At 37.4% G+C, this 19,449-nt stretch overlaps 1 long non-coding RNA gene across 1 annotated transcript in view; it reads right to left on the bottom strand.

Moving 5' to 3' along the window:
• Nucleotides 1-12,205: 12,205 nt before the first annotated feature.
• Nucleotides 12,206-19,449, bottom strand: part of LOC108716600 — a 46,294-nt gene continuing 39,050 nt past the window's right edge. Inside the window, exons 2-3 of the long non-coding RNA XR_001935703.2 lie at nucleotides 14,880-14,957; nucleotides 12,206-12,624 (exon numbers count right to left, since the gene is read on the bottom strand). This is a non-coding gene — a long non-coding RNA (uncharacterized LOC108716600). The remainder of the gene's footprint in view (nucleotides 12,625-14,879; nucleotides 14,958-19,449) is intronic.

Genomic DNA, 19,449 nt, shown 5'->3' with positions numbered 1-19,449 from the left:
CAACTATTTTCTAAGGGGCAGATTTATCAAAGGTCGAGGTGAATTTTCGAATGAAAAAAAATCTAATTTTGAGCTATTTTTGTGTGTGCTTCGACTAGGAAATGGTCCAAATTCGATTTGAATTTGAAAACAATTAAAAAATTTGAATATCAAAATTCATCATGCCAAATTGCTGTTTTAGCTATGGGGGGCCTCCTACAACCTATTTGGAGTCAATTGGTGGACTTTGAAAAATCAAAGTTTTTTGGGGGAAAAACTTCTAATCGAATTCGATCGAATACACTGTTCCTTTGATTCGTACGATTCAAATTCGGTCGAATACGTACCCATTCGATTGAAAATGGGCCTATTCTACCCCAAAAAAACTTTGATTTAATTTCGGTTGGTCTTTTTGAATTCAAATTTCAACGTTTTTTCAATTCGAAATTCGACCCTTGATAAATATGCCCCTAAGCAAAAGGAGCAGTAATCCATCCAACGGCAAAAAGTGTGTGTTTGGGCACTCAAGGACTCCACAAGGGCCAAAAAAAAAATTAAAGCAAAAATCTCTATATCTGATTACATTAAAATTATATCCATATGCCCTACACATTTCATGCCCTAGGCACTTGGCTTGATAGACATCTGAGCAAGCCTTTTTGCGCAAAATACATTGAAGTCAATAGGTGTTGTTTCACTGGTGTTTTTTTCATGCAAATGCATTTTAATCAATTCACTTTTTTGTTTTTTTTCTACAGTGTTTTTTGCAGTAGTCCCTATTGAGTCCCCATGTGTGAATTTACAAAAAAAGACCAGTCCTAAAATTTTTTGTAAATCTGCTGTTTTTCACTAGGAAGGATAAAAAAAGATAAAACTTGTGTTACAATGAAACATTGGAAAATGTGCTATATCCTTCTAATTTAACAGTTTTCTAAGAAATAAAGGATTTAATGTTCTCCTCTTGGATTTCCATGAGAAATGGACCTTGAGCAATGCTTACTCAGGGAATTAAAGAGAAATCTCTTGAAGAGCAAATAGTGACCACTCCGCTTAGAGCATAGATCAAAGATCATCAAAGATGGATTTAAGGCGATCATGAAAAACAATTTCCAATGAAATGGACTAGTATCCGTATTTATTTCATTTATTCTTTTCCTTTTTATGAGCAGAGTAAAATATTCTAGATTAATTCTTATTTATACATTATTATGAAAAACATAGCTGCTAAAAGTTTCTTTAGTGAGGATAAATTATAATTTTGGGGGTTATTTACTAAGCCCCGAAATCCGAAAAATTCGTGATTTTTTTTTATAAAATCTGACTTTTAAAAAAATCATGAATTTTTTTGAATTTATTAAACCCTGAGGGCTAAAAAGCCTGAATATAAAAACACGGCATCTCAAACCTGTCAAGGCTGCATAAAAGTCAATGGGAACAGTCCTATTAATTTTTGGTTGTGTCAGGGGTTTTGGGCGATTTCACTATGTTTTCAGAGATTTCTGGTGAAAATTCGGAGATTTCGGGGAAATTCACGAAAAAATCTTGAAAATCTGAGCTTTTCCCGCAAAGCAAATTATCGGGAAAATGTAATAATAAATAACCGTTAAAAACCCAAGCGGGTTAGATCAGAGTTTGTAGCAGCCGATATTGAGATAAATTCGGACCTTGATAAATAACCTCCTTAGAGTCATCTATCTCTTAAGAGTCCACTTATTCTAAATGGTCTCTCAAAGGTCTTGAAATAACCATTAAATCATCTATTAAACCTTGCCAGAACCCTGATTCAGGTGCATAATTTTTTATTTAATTCCTATACCAAATATTGATTTGAAATCAATCAAATCAATTTGAAGTTTAGTGCTTAATTGAAATACATATAATTTATTGGTATCAGGTATAGGATAAATTGTTTTGATTTGAATTAATGTTTATTTTTTTATGCTGACATACATATAAACCTGAATATTCTACTTTACTGGTTTATTGCTTCTAAATCTAACAGATTAATTACCATAGTTGCCATAGTAAAACATTTACCATGGATTAGTTGGTATATACTTTGCTTTTAACCTTCAGCAATTTAAGGTTGCATTTTGCAATTAACCTGGATTAACAAATAATTAAAAAAAAGATAATCTCCGACATTCAAAGCTCTTGAACCTGCAAAACAATCTCATTTACATTAATAATTATGTCATTTGTTTAGAAATATTCATACAGTTCTTATAACAGCTAAAAACAGCACTAAAAAAGAAAAATATATATATCGATATATACTTCCAATGATATATATGATATATATAGTGAAATATTTGATTTTTTGTTTTGTTTTTACATTTCAAATGTTCACTTTGTTTTTACAGTTCACCCAATAAAGTTGTCATTTAAAAAATTCTGATATTGATTTGATATTGATAGCAGGGTTGTAGATAAGAACTTTTGTGGCTATTTTTATTATTAGTGATCTTTTTGGTTTATCTGCTTTTTAATAAAATGTGTAAATATTTTACAAGCAAGATGCATTTGTGGCAGTTCTTTTTCATTCTCTCTGTATTTAACAGCTCTTTTTGGACTTATATAAGAGAATGGGTATAATATATTAACAGAGGTTTTAAAATTGTCCTTATGGAAACCTATTATCATGATTTACTGTAATCCAATGAAATCACATCATAATATTGAAAAGGGCTTCTCCAGGGATGAATAATTGAAATAAACTAAAAATACCTAATCAAATGCATGAATGGGTATCTTCATTGTTGACGTTTTAGAAGGTTTGGAGAAGATGAAAGAACATAGGTATAGCTAGGACTGGGAATCATAATAATAATGCTAAATATTACAATTGTAAGGGTTGTGCTGAGCAGAAAAGCCACATATGAGATCACAGCAATCAGGTATGTAAGAACTATAGTTCTCTTAGTAACTATAAACTGGGAACTATAGTTGAACAACTAGGGGTAGACCAAAGGACACATTTGATTAAACAATATTTGTGCCAAAATTCTTCCAATAATACTTTACATCACTATGTATTGAAATCTGGAAGGGATGAATTAAAAGAAGGTGCAAATATGTATAAAATTCTAAATTCTTTATATAAAGTGCTGAGAGATCATAGGCACATATTTCACTTTGCTGTTTGGGAATTAGAAAAATCAAACAAACATGGCAAACTTGTTGGGTTAAATGGGTATATTTTGCTGCAAAACTTAACGATGTGAAAATTGTATTGAATAAGAAATAGCATTGTATTCGCATTTATATTTTTGGGTGTGTTAGCAATATATGCAGAAGATTATGGGTGAATTAAACTCATGTGATTGGAATGCTAATAGGGGGCTTACTACAAAGTAGGTTCTTTAAAGGAGAACTAAAGCTCAATAAAGCATTAGTCCAAATATGTTGCACCATATCAGAAGTGACATTACACTACTACACAACTCAACCCCCTAGACTTCCATCCCCCTCCCTCCACACTCCCCAGTCTCTCCTGTGTTCCTTCACCCCTGTCACTGATGACGAAGTCTCAAAACTGCCTCCTCTCACCTTACCACCTGCTCGCTTGATCCTATTCCTTCAAAACTTCTCCACAATGCCAATCCCTGTCTAATCAAAGCCATGACACATCTATTTAATGTATCAATCTAAAAGGGAATCTTTCCTTCTCAACTAAAACATGCTCTTGTCACCCCCATTCTGAAAAAACCCTCTCTAGAACCCTCCAATCTTGATAACCTCCGGCCTATCTCTCTGCTACCTTTCATCTCTAAACTACTTCAGCGCCTAGTCTACAACCGACTAACCTCATTCCTCTCTGACAATAGCCTGCTGGATCCCCTACAATCTGGTTTTAAGCAACAGCACTCCACTGAAACTGCCCTAAGGGTAAGTCCACACAGGGTGTTTTGGGGAGATTTGGTCGCCTGTCTCCCTGTAATTCTTGGGTACACGCTAAATGAACCTGGCACAGGGATGCAGACCAACTTTTGGGCTGGTACAGTACAATCAGCATAATTTCTTAAGGATACATACAGGCACACATTGGGAGCCGATTTTTTTAAATAGCCCAATGCAACTTTATAAGGGAAATGACAACCGCTTTAATTCACAGGCACAAGATAAACCAACTTGGCACAGGGTTGCAGATCAACACTGGAAAAACAGCTCTGCAATTTATGGTTGAGAATCATTTTTCAAGGAGCAGAAGATGACTGGGTCCAGAGGATACAACATGAAGTCAGAGAGAGGTAAATTGGAAGCCACTATCCTATAAAACTGGTGGCGCATACTGCCTGATACTTCTCAGCAGAACCTCCTACATTGCCTAAATTAGGGGCTATACCATACATACATACTATGCATAATACTGGTCAAAAGTGCCACAATTATTATAAGTAATGATGGCAGTTTAAGGACTATCTAAACTACTGACATTAGTCCTGAGAACAGTGATTCTGCATTTGCAAGTGATGCCCTTCCTATGACTTATCCTTGCAAATTTGAATTAATACTTTACTGTCTATATCACCTGCTTTTAATAATGTGGATATTAACTATTTTAAAATCATAGAGTTAATCATGTTAAACCAATCGAATCCCCAGAAAATGCATTAAGTAGCCCCACAAGGATGCTAAAATCCATCCACAATGGCCCCTAAGTGATCAATGATCAGACTAGACAGATAAGTTTGTGCGTCTTTACCTGTCGACAAAATTTCTGTGTGATAAGAACCATGTGGGCAGTCTGGGGCTGGAGGAACATCTTAAGAGGTTGCTATTGTTGCTTATGACCAAGCCCAGAGTTATCTAAATAGGTTTAGGAAGCCAAGCTGCCTATTTACTTCATAACATCTACTTCAGTTGGAGTCCACTTGAGGGAGTGCAGGATGGGAGATTGGAAGAGCTAAGTACTTTGGCTTGGGTAAGTATGTGGGAGGGCACGGAGGAAACTAAAACAGGGGGGATAAATCAAGAGAATCTGCCATTTCCTACCTGCCAGAGTAAAAAATAAGTCCTCACTTCATTCACCTGTTTCAAAAAAAAGTGTGCAGTCTCTATGCAAAGTGGGTTCTTGAGAATATTCCACTGAATCAGGACCTTTGCTTCCTAATTTTTCTCTAAACACTTCATATGATTTCTTTATTAGAAGCAATTGTGACTTCTACAGGCATGGGATCCATTATCCGGAAACCCATTATCCACAAATAACACCGAGTCCATTTTAAGCAAATAATTCACTTTTTTTAAAAAAATGATTTCCTTATTTTTATGTACAGGTATGGGAGCTGTTATCTAGAATGCTGGAGACCTGGGGGCTTTCCAGATAACTGAGCTATCTGTAATTTGGATCTTCATACCTTAAAGGGGTTGTTCACCTTCAAACAACTAGTTGTTATCAGATAGATCACCAGAAATAACGACTTTTTCCAATGACTTTCTATTTTCTATGTGTCACGGTTTTTCTAATATTGAAGTATAAAGTGTCATTTCTCTCCTTCTGAAGCAGCTCTGGGAGGGGGGGTCGCCGATCCTGTAAACTGTTCTAAATTGATACATTTAGTTGATACATTTCTTATCTTTGTCCCTGCTGAGCAGAATCTCTGGGTTTCATTACAGGCAGCTGTTAGAATTGATACAATTGTTGCTAATACTCCAGAGATGCTGCTGAGAAATGTATCAACTAAATGTTGCAAAATTGTAACAGTTCAGAATCTGCACCTGGATCACTGAGCTGCCAGACTCAAACACCAGAGACAGGAACATTCAACTTTAAACTTAGATTTTGGAAAAAACGTAAAAAATAAATAATGGAAAGTAATTGGAAAAAGTCATTATTTCTAGGGAACAATCTAAAAACAACTAAATTGAAAAAAGTGTTTGGAAGGTGAACAACCCCTTTAAGTCTACTAGAAAATCATGTAAACATTAAATAAACCTAATAGGCTGGTTTTGCTTCCAATAAGGATTAATTATATCTTAGTTGGGATCAAGTACAAGGTACTGTTTTATTATTACAGATAAAAGGGAAATCATTTTTAAAAATGTGGATTATTTGGATAAAATAGAATCTATGGGAGACAGCCTTTGCGTAATTTGGAGCTTTCTGGATATCGGGTTTTCTGATAACGGATCCCATACCTGTAAGAATAAAACAGTACCTTGTACAGGTATATGGGACCTGTTATCCAGAATGCTACTATTTTTTGTAACTTGGCTATGTAAATCTACTAGAAAATCACATAAGCATTAAATAAACCCAATAGTCTGGTTTTGCTTCCAATAAGGATCAATTAATCTTATTTCGGATCAAGTACAAAGTTCTCTGTATTACAGAGAAAAAGGACATTTTAAAAAAAATTGAATTATTTGGATAAAAATGAGTCTAGGGAGACAGTCTTTCCATAATTCGGCGCTTTCTGGATAATGGGTTTCCTTATAATGGATCTCATACCTGTACTTGGGGATAACTAAGCTTCATGAATCCATATTGGTGGCAAACAATCATAGTGGGTTTATTTTAAGTTAAAATGGTTTTTAGTAGACTTCAGGTATAGCGATCCAAATTATGGAAACGTCTTATCCAGGAAACAACAAAGTCTTTTGCCGCACACCACTTACTTTCTTGCTGGGTGCATCCGTATCTCTGGCCGCCTCCACGCCAAATATTACAACAAATGTACAAGGTGGGAAAGAGCACACCAGAATATACAGGCAATGCCTTAGTTCATTTGCAGATTTATTGAGTGCACAAGCTTTCGGGGTCACAGCCCCTTCCTCAGGTGCAATCCAGGAAACCTCAGGTCTCACACATTCTGGCTAATAGGTCCTACACCTCTATAAAGTTCCTGCTTGTTAACTTTGGTTACATAAGATCGCCCAGCCAGTGACGTGAGATGTCATGATGTGTGTTAGGACTAGACATAACATTACAGACCTTAAAATTCAAAACTAATATTGACAACATAAAGGTTCTAGCTTTTATTGCAGTGAATATGTTGTGTAAACAAAGCCCCATCCAGCTTACTGTGTGTTTTGAGCCTTAAACAATACATATGTATGACCAATAACCTGCCGGAAGATCCTAGTCAAGCAAAACGACAGTACTTTTCATGAATTACAAATTTAATGCCGAACTGTCAAAAGAAGTGGTTAGTTGCAGAAATTCCCTAATAAAGAATATTTAAAATCCTGTACAGGCCTTTGGAACCCAAAACAATCTGATGTTGTGTTGATGCACAGAAATAGAGAAAACGCAAGTAAAATCATAATAATTAAAAAATACTCCCTTCTGGTCCGGCGCATGCACTCTCGAGGGCATCTGGTGCTAGGACCCTGAGCCTAGCCGAAATCTGTACTATCTTTAAGGCGTTAAAGGTTCTGGAGCCAATGGTTGTTAAGATACAGATATAAAGAGAATGGTAAAGGGCAGATTTATCAAGGGTCGAATTAAAAATTCAAATTTTTTTGTGTCATTTGACTAGGGAATAGTCCAAATTCGATTTGAGTTTAAAAAAAATATGAAATTCAAAATTTATCATGTACTGTCCCTTTAAGAATTTGAATTCAACCATTCGCCGTCTTAAACCTGCCGAATTGGTGTTTTAGCCTATGGGGGACCTCCTACAATCAAGTTGGAGTCGTTTGTTGAACTTTTGAAAGAAAAAAATGTTTTTGGGTGAAAAAACTCAAATCGAATTTGATTCGAGTTTGCTGGTCGATCCTATTCATCCGAATTTAAAAAATTAAATTTTTTTAATACATTTCTTTTTTCGAATTTCGAGTTTATGGGAGTTTTTATAAACTCCCATAAACTCGAAATTCGACCCTTGATAAATAGGCCCCTTAATGTCTTTTTCCAAGATTTCTTGATGTGAGATATAAACTCATTTCTGTATTCATTTTCACTCATGATTCACATTAGCGTTCTGTTCATTCTGATATGTCGCATGCAAGATACACTGAAATTCGAAACGAACAATCCCGACAATCATTTTATATGAATTAATTCACGCAGAAATTTCTGAAGAAAGAATATTCAGATTCCTACACATCAATGTCATTTCAGAGGGTCACTTAACATACATCAAATACAAGTTTCCATAACTCACCCAAAATGACAGTGCTAAGCTAACATTTGCTTTCTTTTATTCTCCTGTATTTTTAACAGTTGTCTTTTTTTTACCTCCCCACATTCTTCATTTACAATTGGAAAACAAGATTTCACAGGTAGGTGCATGCACACTGTACACACAGACCCAATTCTTAAACTTTGCTTGTGTAAAAACTCACTAGGCACTTTTTGACACCCGTTTTGAAATGTTAATCCGTCGTTCATTTTTGGAATACTAATCGTTCTTTTGGTGCATCAACGTCAACCATCTTTCCAGGAACCCCAGCAGAACAACTACTATAAATACATTCCTGCCCCAAACAATATAGCAAGGTCTTTAAAGAGAAAGTGTGTTCTTTGTGCAAGGCTATGCAAAGTGACTGTGCCAATATACTGTACCAGCTTAAGACATTTTATGGTTGTATCTATGGGTTTGTTAGGACAAGACAACGTTATATGGCATTTGGACCTCCACTGTAAATCAATTTTCTACTCCATACTCAGAGAGCTGCATGGAAATCAATTTTCACCACTTTTTCCCGTTATGTGTAAAAAATTGCATGTAAACCCTCCATTATTTCCAATTTTAAGAGGATTCACCAATGAAATTGCTGCATTCCAGCACCATCAGGCATCTTGCTATTATCTTACATACAAAAATGATTTTGTCATGTTTGGCTTCATTATATTACACTGTAATCAAACATCAGAAGGGTAGGCATTTAATGGATTAGTAAACCCAACCATAAAGCTGTTAATTACCCATGGAAAACAATCCACCAATAAGAATTCTACTGACCAAAAATGTCATTATAGATACAGGAGAACTCAATGATACGAGCATATCTTGCTGTTCTCAGAGATTATTATATCATTTTGGCATCACTATTATATTAAACTCTCAGACATAGGATAAGAGACATTGCTGCGAAAACTTAGCTTAAAGCTTCCAACTCCAGTTGCAGGAACAAAGAACAGGGAGTCAGATTTACACATTTCAGGTGGGATTCTCATCAGAGGATTTATTGAGCAATGTTGCTTTAAGTATACAACCCTGATGTTGCTGGATTACGTCTTCCAACATGTATTAACCGTAGTAATATGTTAAAGTATGCTGGGATTTGTAGTCCAGTAACAACTAAATAAAGTGTGGTTGAGTAGTTACATATATAAACCCCTCCAAATAAAACCCAGCATCCATACATACACACACTGACCCCTCAATACACTCAAATAAATGATATATACTCATACATGCATTGGATATTATTCTTGTCCAAAAATCATCCAAGCCATTCTTAAAGGCATTAACTGAATCAGCCATCACAACATCACCCGGCAGTGCATTCCACAACCTCACTGTCCTGACTGTGAAGAACCCCCTACGTTGCTTCAAATTAAAGTTCTTTTCTTCTAGTCTAAAGGGGAGGCCTCTGGTACGGTGATCCACTTTATGGGTAAAAAGGTCCCCTGCCATTTGTCTATAATGTCCTCTAATGTATTTGTAAAGTGTAATCATGTCCCCTCGCAAGCGCCTTTTTTCCAGAGAAAACAACCCCAACCTTGACAGTCTACCCTCATAATTTAAGTCTTCCGTCCCTATAACCAGTTTAGTTGCACGTCTCTGCACTCTCTTAAGGACTGGAGTCCAAAACTGCACTGCATACTCCAGATGAGGCCTAACAGGGTCCTTTGAAGAGGCAAAATTATGTTTTCATCCCTTGAGTTAATGCCCTTTTTTATGCAAGACAGAACTTTATTTGCTTTAGTGGCCACAGAATGACACTGCCTGGAATTTGACAACTTATTATGTAAAAAAAACCCTAGATCATTCTCAGTTAAGGAAACTCCCAACACACTGCCATTTAGTGTATAACTTGCATTTATATTATATTTGCACTTTGCATTTATCAACATTGAACCTCATTTTCCAGTTTGCTGCCCAGTTTTCCAACTTAGTAAAATCACTCTGCAAAGTAGCAGCATCCTGCATGGAACCTATAGTTCTGCACAATTTTGGATCAATCAGTGCAGTACAGTAGGCTCAGTGTCGGCCCCGACCCTAGTGGGCCCCCGCTGGGCCAGACCCCCTCTCCCAACAGTTATTCAAAAGAAATATAAAGGGTTTTTTTGGCGCATCGAAGCGCCGTTTGTGCATGCGCGCCTAGTGATCTTTGCGCATGTGTGATGCGCTGCCTGGGCAAGTATGCCGAGCGACACTTCACCTCACAGTAGGGGGCGGGGGGCCAGAGGGGGTCCCTGGATAGCAGTCCCCGGGCCCCCCAGTCCGACCCTGAGTAGGCATAAGTGTCCCTTTAAGATAACATTTATGCAATGAAGTTGGTTCAAAATAGCTTCTGATGAGGTGATGTTAAAGAATATAGGGCCATTTAAAAAGTTGAGAGGGTATGATCAATAGATCTGCTTGCTCTTTGAAAAGTGGATCTCAGTGCAGAAGTCTGTTGGAGCAGTACTATTAATTGGGGAGTTAAAAAAAAACCATGTTTTCCCATCACAGAATCCCTTTAAACACCATAGAGATTTGGGGTATCATAACTTTATATACCAGGGACCTGGTACCTTTATTGCACACACCTATGCTGAAACTCCAACTCAGTTTAACTGCCAACAAAAGTTGAAGTTATGATAGAGGCCCTATAATGATCAAGAATAAAATGTATTTAATTTAGTATGTCATAGTGGATATTTTAATATTGTGAATATTTGTAAGTAGCCAAATGTCTTTGCACTCACAGTTCTTTTAGTGTCCAAATAATATAATTTCATCCTTGATGTATGTGGGGCAGAGGTAATAAAAAATCCATAAATAATGCAGTAATTACATCATATGTTCTGTTTGCAAGGATTTCACCCTGCTTATTCCTGCAGAGACAACACTACGGTTCCAATTATGTGTTTCTCTGTAGTAGAGATCGAGGTCTGGTCATTGCAAAATCTGAAAGCCAGGGCATGTCCTTCTGTACTATGAAACTTTGATACTTTCTGTTGGTTTTAGCAACTGCTTCCCACACTTGTATGGACACTGGATTCACTTATCAAATGTCAGACTTTAAATGTTTACAAGAACATTTATTTCCCATATTTGATTGACCTTTTATTTTGTAGAGCATTAGTGAGCATACTGTATATACATGTGCCCACTATTAATATTGGGGGAACAAGCAACATTATATGTGGGTGCTCATTGGGTTAATAGTAATGGGATGCAAGGGTACTAAACATATCATGGGAACCAGTATGCCTGCTCCGGTCCTGCATCGGTCTGTTTCATTTAAAGGGATACTGTCATGGGAAAAAAATAAATTTTTCAAAATGAATCAGTTCATAGTGCTTCTCCAGCAGAATTCTGCACTGAAATCCATTTCTCAAAAGAGCAAACAGATTTTTTTATATTCAATTTTGAAATCTGACATGGGGCTAGACATATTGTCAATTTCGCAGTTGCCCCAAGTCATGTGACTTGTGCTCTGATAAACTTCAATCACTCTTTACTGCTGTACTGCAAGTTGGAGTGATATCACCCCCTCCCTTCCCCCCACCCCAGCAGCCAAATAAAAGAACAATGGGAAGGTAACCAGATAGCAGCTCCCTAACACAAGATAACAGCTGCCTGGTAGATCTAAGAACAGCACTCAATAGTAAAAACCAATGTCCCACTGAGACACATTCAGTTACATTGAGAAGGAAAAACAGCAGCCTGCCAGAAAGCATTTCTCTCCTAAAGTGCAGGCACAAGTCACATGACCAGGGGCAGCTGGGAAATTGACAAAATGTCTAGCCCCATGTCAGTTATATTCAATTTCAAAATTGAATATAAAAAAATCTGTTTGCTCTTTTGAGAAATGGATTTCAGTGCAGAATTCTGCTGGAGTAGCACTATTAACTGATGTGTTTTGTAAAAAACATGTTTTCTGATGACAGGATCCCTTTAAGTTTATCAGTGTGACTCCTAGCATTATGCAATAGCAAGCTGCTGAATCATGCTGGAAATTCATGGATGGAAATTCTATCAGTGACTCACAGCATGAGTGTGTTGGTTGCACCTGGAAAAATAGGTTTAATTTATGAACTCAAGATAAATTGATAACAACCTTAAGGGAAAACCAGTTTATTTTGATTTTATTTACATTAGGCTTTTTTTAATGTCAAACCAAATTGAACACCTTTATAAAGCTCTATTATACAAGTGACTTGATCTGCACTGAAATTGGCTTCTCATAGACTAAAATTGGGAACGCTACAAATAGTCCTTGTCCCGTGAGTGCTGCCTAGAAATTCACACAGGCACACTTTTAGGTAAATATAATGGAATGCAACAGTGAGGATAAACAGCTATGCCCTGCACGTCCTCAGTAGGAGCTAGTATAAAAAAACAGAAAATGTATTTAATTGCTCAAAGCTTAGGTTATAATATGATGACATCCACAAAATCATTCCAGTAACCCAAAACCATGCGAGGCAGTGTCATGCTTCATGTTTCCAAGCAGATTTTTTTGGTCTGGGTCAAATACCTGTTAAAAATGGGAGATAGAGATGGAATCAGAAAGAAGGAGGTGTTTACATTTTAAAAACACATTGTATATAAACATTTATACATATACTGTATATATATTTGATTTGTTTGCCCAGTCATAAAAGCTACATGAACAAGTATAACTTGCTCCTCTTAAAAAAGGTCTATACTGTCCATTTGCCTGCCCAGTGGCAGCAGGGGATACATGGGTAATCAGGTGCGATATTTATAGAAGACAAATGCCTGATGCAAGGTTAGAGTTTTGACTCATTTGCAGTTGTCCAACATATTAGCACATTCCTAGTTGTATTAATTTTACTTCTCCTTTAAGCCTTTTAAGTATCCAATATTCTTTTTTCTCAAAGGTAATGGGATAAACAGCTTTCCACTTTTGGTATAAAGGTAATCTCTGCATCCTCTAGTCCAGTGATCCCCAACGAGTAGCTCGTGAGCAACATGTGTCTCTCCAACCCCTTGGATGTTGCTCCCAGTGGCCTCAAAGCAGGTGATTATTTTTTGAATTCCAGGCTTGGAGGCAAGTTTTAGATGCATAAAAACCAGGTGCACTGCCAAATAGAGCCTCAATGTAGGTTGACAATCCACATAGGGACTACCAAATGGCCAATCACAGCACTAATATGGCACCCCAAGAACATTTTTCATGCTTGTGTTGCTCCCCAACTCCTTTTACTGCTGAATGTTGCTCACAGGTTCAAAAGGTTGGGGATCCCTTCTCTAGTCAATCATTTTTCATCTCCCTGTGGTCCCAGGACTCCTTTCACACCCTTCCTGAAAATAGAGCCTTAACACGTGCTCACGTGTCCATTCTGTGCTGGAGATGTCATTCCCTTCTGGGTTTAGTAAGGTCAGTCCCACAATCAGTCCCACAATCAGTCCCACAATGAAGCTTCATGTAGCAGGAGAAGCATTTGAAGCTTCAACAGGTCTTCAGTCCATGCCCTCCAAGTGAAATCACCTAGATCCAACATAATCTAAGGTACAGTCAGATATAAATTTTCATTAAAACCTCCACACCCCAGATGATAAACTTCATCTCCAGAGTATGGACTCAGGAAGCCTTGATGTGGGTTGCCTTCTTATTTGTATGGAATTGTCTATGTCACCTCTACACCTTTCCTCCCCTATGTTTGTTGGCAAAAGTCCTTCTCAAAAGAGAATTCTCAAAAGAGAAGTTTAGATATCCATTGATGATTGTTTTTTGGCTTTTAAATGTGTTTTTGTCATTGCTTTTCTCTTTTTGGGCTCATCAATACCCTCTCTCTAACATGGACCTGGTTAAAAACCCAGACCATAGTTCTCTGTGCATAGTTCCATGCTTAAACAATTATCTCCATTCTAAAGAGAACATTAGACCAGACTCACACTACTGACAAAAGATTGCCTTTGTGAGAGTGGCTGTGTGTCCTAATCTCCCATTTAACTGTTGCTACTGTATTTGCCAAGCCTTCTGAAGAAAAGAGGGTTCGCAAGATTTGCTTGCAAATCTCATTTATACTAGGCATCATGTTTACTACAGCATCCAACCCAGTCTGTCTCCTACCCTTTACTTTATGTGTTCTCTTTTTGACCTAGGACTGTTGTACTATACACACCAGTCTTTCTCTTCCCTCAAACCAGCAACAACCTCCCAACAGAGAGCTGTCCTCATCTAATAAGCCAAAGTGTACTTGAGATGTTTTGCCCTAGGGCCGAACGTTCGTATTAACCAGATATTGCCCTGCCATTGTTGGGCATATCGAAGAAAGATCTGCTCATTTGGTGACCTTGACAATCTTATAGTGTATGGCCACCAAGTCTTTAATTGCCTGCTATCTGTCTTTATTTCAGTGGTTGTCATTGCTTAGATTAATTTGATTTATCTACGTATTGTGTGGGGAGTTTTTTGGAAAGTTACTGTCTCACTGAGTTGTAGCAAGATGAAAAGCTTGATCCAGAGAGCAAATAAGATTCTTGCAACACCTGTTGTTTTTTCAATCTGCTTCATAATATCTGTAAATTACCATTGTTCATAAACATGACCAATTACAACTCTGTTGATATATTGGTAGAGTCAAAAGGTGCAGGATAGAACTTGGGCGCTGGAATAGAAGTAAACAACACATGATAATCTACTCTTACAAAAGAAAGCAGATAAATTAGCTACTATATATATATATATATATATATATATTATATACATATACAAAGTATAAATTAGTACTGTTATATAATGGAAACAACTGGAGCACTTACTTAACCAAGGCTGGGAAAATCATTTGATCCAGGTGTCTTATCTCCCAACTGCTCAAGCACAGAAATGGACTGTCATGTCTACAGCAAAGGATAAATACAGTTATATTAAAGTTAGGAAATTTATTAAAACAGATGGTTTAATATATGGCAAAACAAATGACAGTTAACAGTGAAATATGAGCTTGATGTGTATTTTCTAATTTTAGTTAAACACTTCTCACCCTTCAATGACTTATAATAATATAATCTGAAGGCTTAATTAAAAACTCTACGCATTATCAGAATTCTCAAGGCATTAGATGCGCTTTAATGTTTGCACTAGCGTCAACTTTCATTTCAGTATTACAGAACTACCTCCGGCTTTACCATTTATTTGGCAGGAATGAACAAATGACTTTGCGTTGCCAGCAGACTCTCTTTGCCTAATGCAAACTGAAATTAGCACTATAAGTAGCGAGCTGTAAGTGCCTTTCAGTATGTTTAATGTCTCGTTAATTAACCTTTCCCAGCTGTACTTCAGATACACCACAATGGAAAGTTTTATAAAACAAACAATATGCTTTGTGGTAACTTCTCTCTTTTTTTTTTGTATAAACTTTTTTTTTTTTACTTTTCTTAATAGAGTCTGTTAATGTTGACCGTTGAATCTATAAAAGTACGTATTGTAACATTCAACATTCACACGCCCTTTCCATTATCAGATTTCAAATGACTTGAAAATATGTATTGTTCTTTGATGCAACAAAAAAAACCTCAGCTCCACAATACGTTGGTATTAAAAAAGAAAAAAGAAAAGGCTAATTGAAGAGATCAATCATTGTGTATTGTCTGCATACATGGAAGTAGACTTTAGCTCTGCAGGTCACAAAAACTAATTGTATGGCAATATCTGAGTCTCTGAAGTTATTTGGTGTGGTGTTTGTTTTGAGGCTGCATGACCAGTTGCTGATATAATGGACAATAGTGGGTTGTTATCTAAGAGAAAGTATTCCGTACAGTTTTGGTCTCCATCACTCAAACAGGACATTATTGTATTAGAGAGGGTCCAGAGAAGGGCAACTAAGCTGTTAAAAGGAATGGAAAATCTTAGCTATGAGGAAAGACTGGCCAAATTGAGGATGTTCACGCTGGAGAAGAGGCGCTTAAGGGGTGATATGATGACTATGTATAAATATATAAGGGGATCATATAACAATCTCTCTAATGCTTTATTTACCAGTACGTCTTTCCAGCTGACACGAGGTCACCCATTCCGATTAAAAGAAAAGAGGTTGCACCTAAATATTCAGAAGGGGTTTTTTACAGTGAGAGCTGTGAAGCTGTGGAATTCTCTACCTGAATCAGTTGTACAGGCTGATACATTAGATAGCTTTAAGAAGGGGTTGGTTTCTAGCAAGTGAGGGAATACAGGGTTATGGAAGATAGCTCATAGTACAAGTTGATCCAGGGACTGGTCTGATTGCCATTTTGGAGTCAGGAAGGACTTTTTTCCCCCTCTGAGGAAAATTGAAGAGGCTTCAGATGGTTTTTTGCCTTCCTCTGGATCAACTGGCAGTTAGGCAGGTTAAAAAAAGTTAAAAGGTGTGTCTTTTTTCAACCTAACTTACTATTTAAGAAAGGTAAGAAGGTGAATGTGTGGTTTTACCATCAGGATTATTAGTTAATTCAGAACAGAGATGCCTAAATGCTAAATATGCCTTGTGCAGACTGAACTCCTAAGGTTGTTAGCACATATGGAGATTAGTAATTTGAAGTTATAGCAATAACCAGGGTCAGACTGGGCAGGCAGGACACTGGGAAAAAAAACCAATGGGCCACAGCCTTTTTGGGCCCCGCCAACTCAGACCAGCTCCCTGCAGCAGTAACTGACCTCCCCTACTGGTCCTGATCGCGTCTAGAAGAAAAAAAGTTATGTGTAGGGTGGGGGGCTGGTGTAGAGGGGTTGCCTCTGAGACTGGGGGGGACTGGGGATTGGGGTATAATGCCTGACCCGGGGGGTGTGGAGGCAACCCTGGTGGGTCCGACCTGCAGTCTGATGCCGGCAATAACGTGAGGTTATAGGAATTTTTTTTCCATTGCCCATCTCATCAGACTCCAGTGTGATGCCACTTCCTGTCCATTGTGACATCACTTCCAGTTTCCTGGAAGTTAGGTCCAAGATTGGAAGATAAACAATTTGCAGGCCAGGTTGGCTAGTGGGCCTATGTAGGGGAATATATTGGGTGGCACATGTGGGTCAGGTTGCAGGTCAGCAGGTCCAGACATGTGCAGGACTCTACCAAGAACTTGGGCCTTTATCCTTGATAAAGGCCCAAACACGGGCCGAAACGTTGGATGCACAAGTTTGAATAAACACTGATTCTTCACTAAGAGTGCGGGCCCTTCTTAAACTACTACATGTTCACCTTTTGACCCAGCACCCAGCGTTGATTAAGACTGGATTTGAGTGCGAGCGTTTGCTGGTTTATATATATATATATATATATATATATATATATATATATATATATATATATATATATTGATCATTTCGCTGTAATAATAAGACCATTCCTTATTTGTGATGTCAACCAGACCAGCATAAATCCATGTTCATCACAGACCAACTTGGGTTTTTTTGTATTAAAATCTTGATTATTATATTCTAGGCATGGTACTTCTAATAAAGGGAAGGCCCCATATCCAGAATACCTTCTGGCCTCTGGTATCCCAGATAGTGAGAGAGAAAATTTGCCAGCGCTCGGTTTGCCTTTAAAATATAATTCTAAAAAACTTATTACACTAATGCTAATAGTGTAGGAAGGAAATTATTCACAGGTGTTTGTTGGCTGGGGCTTAAAAGCTCGCAGCTTTCCCAATAGAGCTCCTGAGCTAAGGGTAAGTGCACAATGGTCTTACTACTCACACACTGGTTGCTGGGGGACTTGATTTTAAATGCAGTACAAACGTATAATGCTCACAAACAGTGTAGGACTCACATAAAATAAGGGGCCTTGACGTGGCACGTGAGCTTACATATTTTGGCCAAAGTGTAGTACTACTAATTTTTTTGTAATTATTTTTTAAAAGCAAACCGAGCGCTGGCAAATTTTCTTTTTCTCTTTGTGTACAAATATTGGCTTTTTATCATTTTCAGCAGCTGGTCAACTCCAGAATGTGGGTTATTCCGAGCGCTGGGACAACGGTGTCTACGGCAGCTGGTCAACGCCACCGCATGAGTTAGACCGATCGCTGACGATTTATTTCTGTTGTTTCATCCCAGATAGTGAATCTCATATGTGCACCAGAAACCATGTATTTTACCAACTGTAAAAAAAAAATGTCATCCAAGTATATGGTGACCTTTAGTTTCCATTCATCTGTTGCCTAAATCTATTGTCGATTACAAATCAGGTCAGAAAAATGAACTGATTGATTTGTGGCCTTTCTTTATTAAACTAGTGACCACTTTTTTTTTTTCAATTCAGTTGAATTTATTTAGTGCCACTGCCCTCAAAATGCCATACTTCTTTTTCCCTTTACGTTGTCTGTCTTCATTCTAAGTAGTAAACTGACAATAATATTTTTAATCACCAGCGTCATACACAGCAGGCTTTCCCAATGTTTATCTGCTTTTGTTTTATGGTTTAGTGCGGGTTACAAGTATAAGTCACTGCGGAGCTTTAATGATAAAAGGAAGAGGAGCCTCCGTGGGACATTCATGGGCACAGATTCATGTCCAGAGATTCAGTAGCAAGTCACTGACTAACAGGTGCTATTCTTCTCTCCAGACACGTGAGGTCAGCTCCTAGGAAAGCCATTAAACAATAGGAGTCACTTTGCTTTTCAGACTTTCCCTTTGGCCACCCAGAGGGAAGAATATACTAAAGGATTTTATTTTTGAGGAGGGGGGGTATTTCTAGCAAACAAAGCGCAATGTTTAAACTTTGTATTTACTGCAGGTGTGCTCCTTGACTGCAAATGTTTAATGTGTTCTTGGTAAGTTATTCGTATTCTGGCTGCTAAAGTGCTATGACTTATCACCTCACAAAGCAATTCGGTGGAACTCGTCCTTTCAACGAAAGAATTTGCAAGTAGTTTCTTTTGGCCAAAACCAACAGTGCATAAGAGGAATGAATATATATCAAGGCATTTTGGCCTTTATGACTTTTGTTTGTTTTTCTATTCAGTTCTTTTTAAATTACATTTAACGTCGCAGATTGAGATTCATTTTTTACAGTAACGCCTGCCCTTTAAAAGGAGATAGTAGCGTCCATGTGATTTCTGTTTATTTGTAATAATGTTTTTTAAAAATTAAAACATAGATGTTTTGTAAAAAGTAAATGTCGGTGTTGATGTGTCCCTTTCAAATGATGATAATTAAAAGAATATATTAACAGGTGTCATCGGTGAAAACGTGCATTTCACATACTTCATTTTCACGTACATTTACATACTGTAAATGAGCTTCTAAGGAATAGGTTTAACTCGTTGCTTAGAACTGCAGCTGTGTTCTTATCTGGACAGAGGAAAGACAAGAACAACAAAAGAGCCTAAGAAGCCCAAGCTGATGCATGGGAAAGCCATTGGG

Source organism: Xenopus laevis, chromosome 5L (assembly GCF_017654675.1).
Source record: "Xenopus laevis strain J_2021 chromosome 5L, Xenopus_laevis_v10.1, whole genome shotgun sequence".
NCBI lineage: Eukaryota > Metazoa > Chordata > Amphibia > Anura > Pipidae > Xenopus > Xenopus laevis.
The sequence above is the reverse complement of the archived record's forward strand: the minus strand, read 5'-3'. Positions and strand labels throughout refer to the sequence as shown.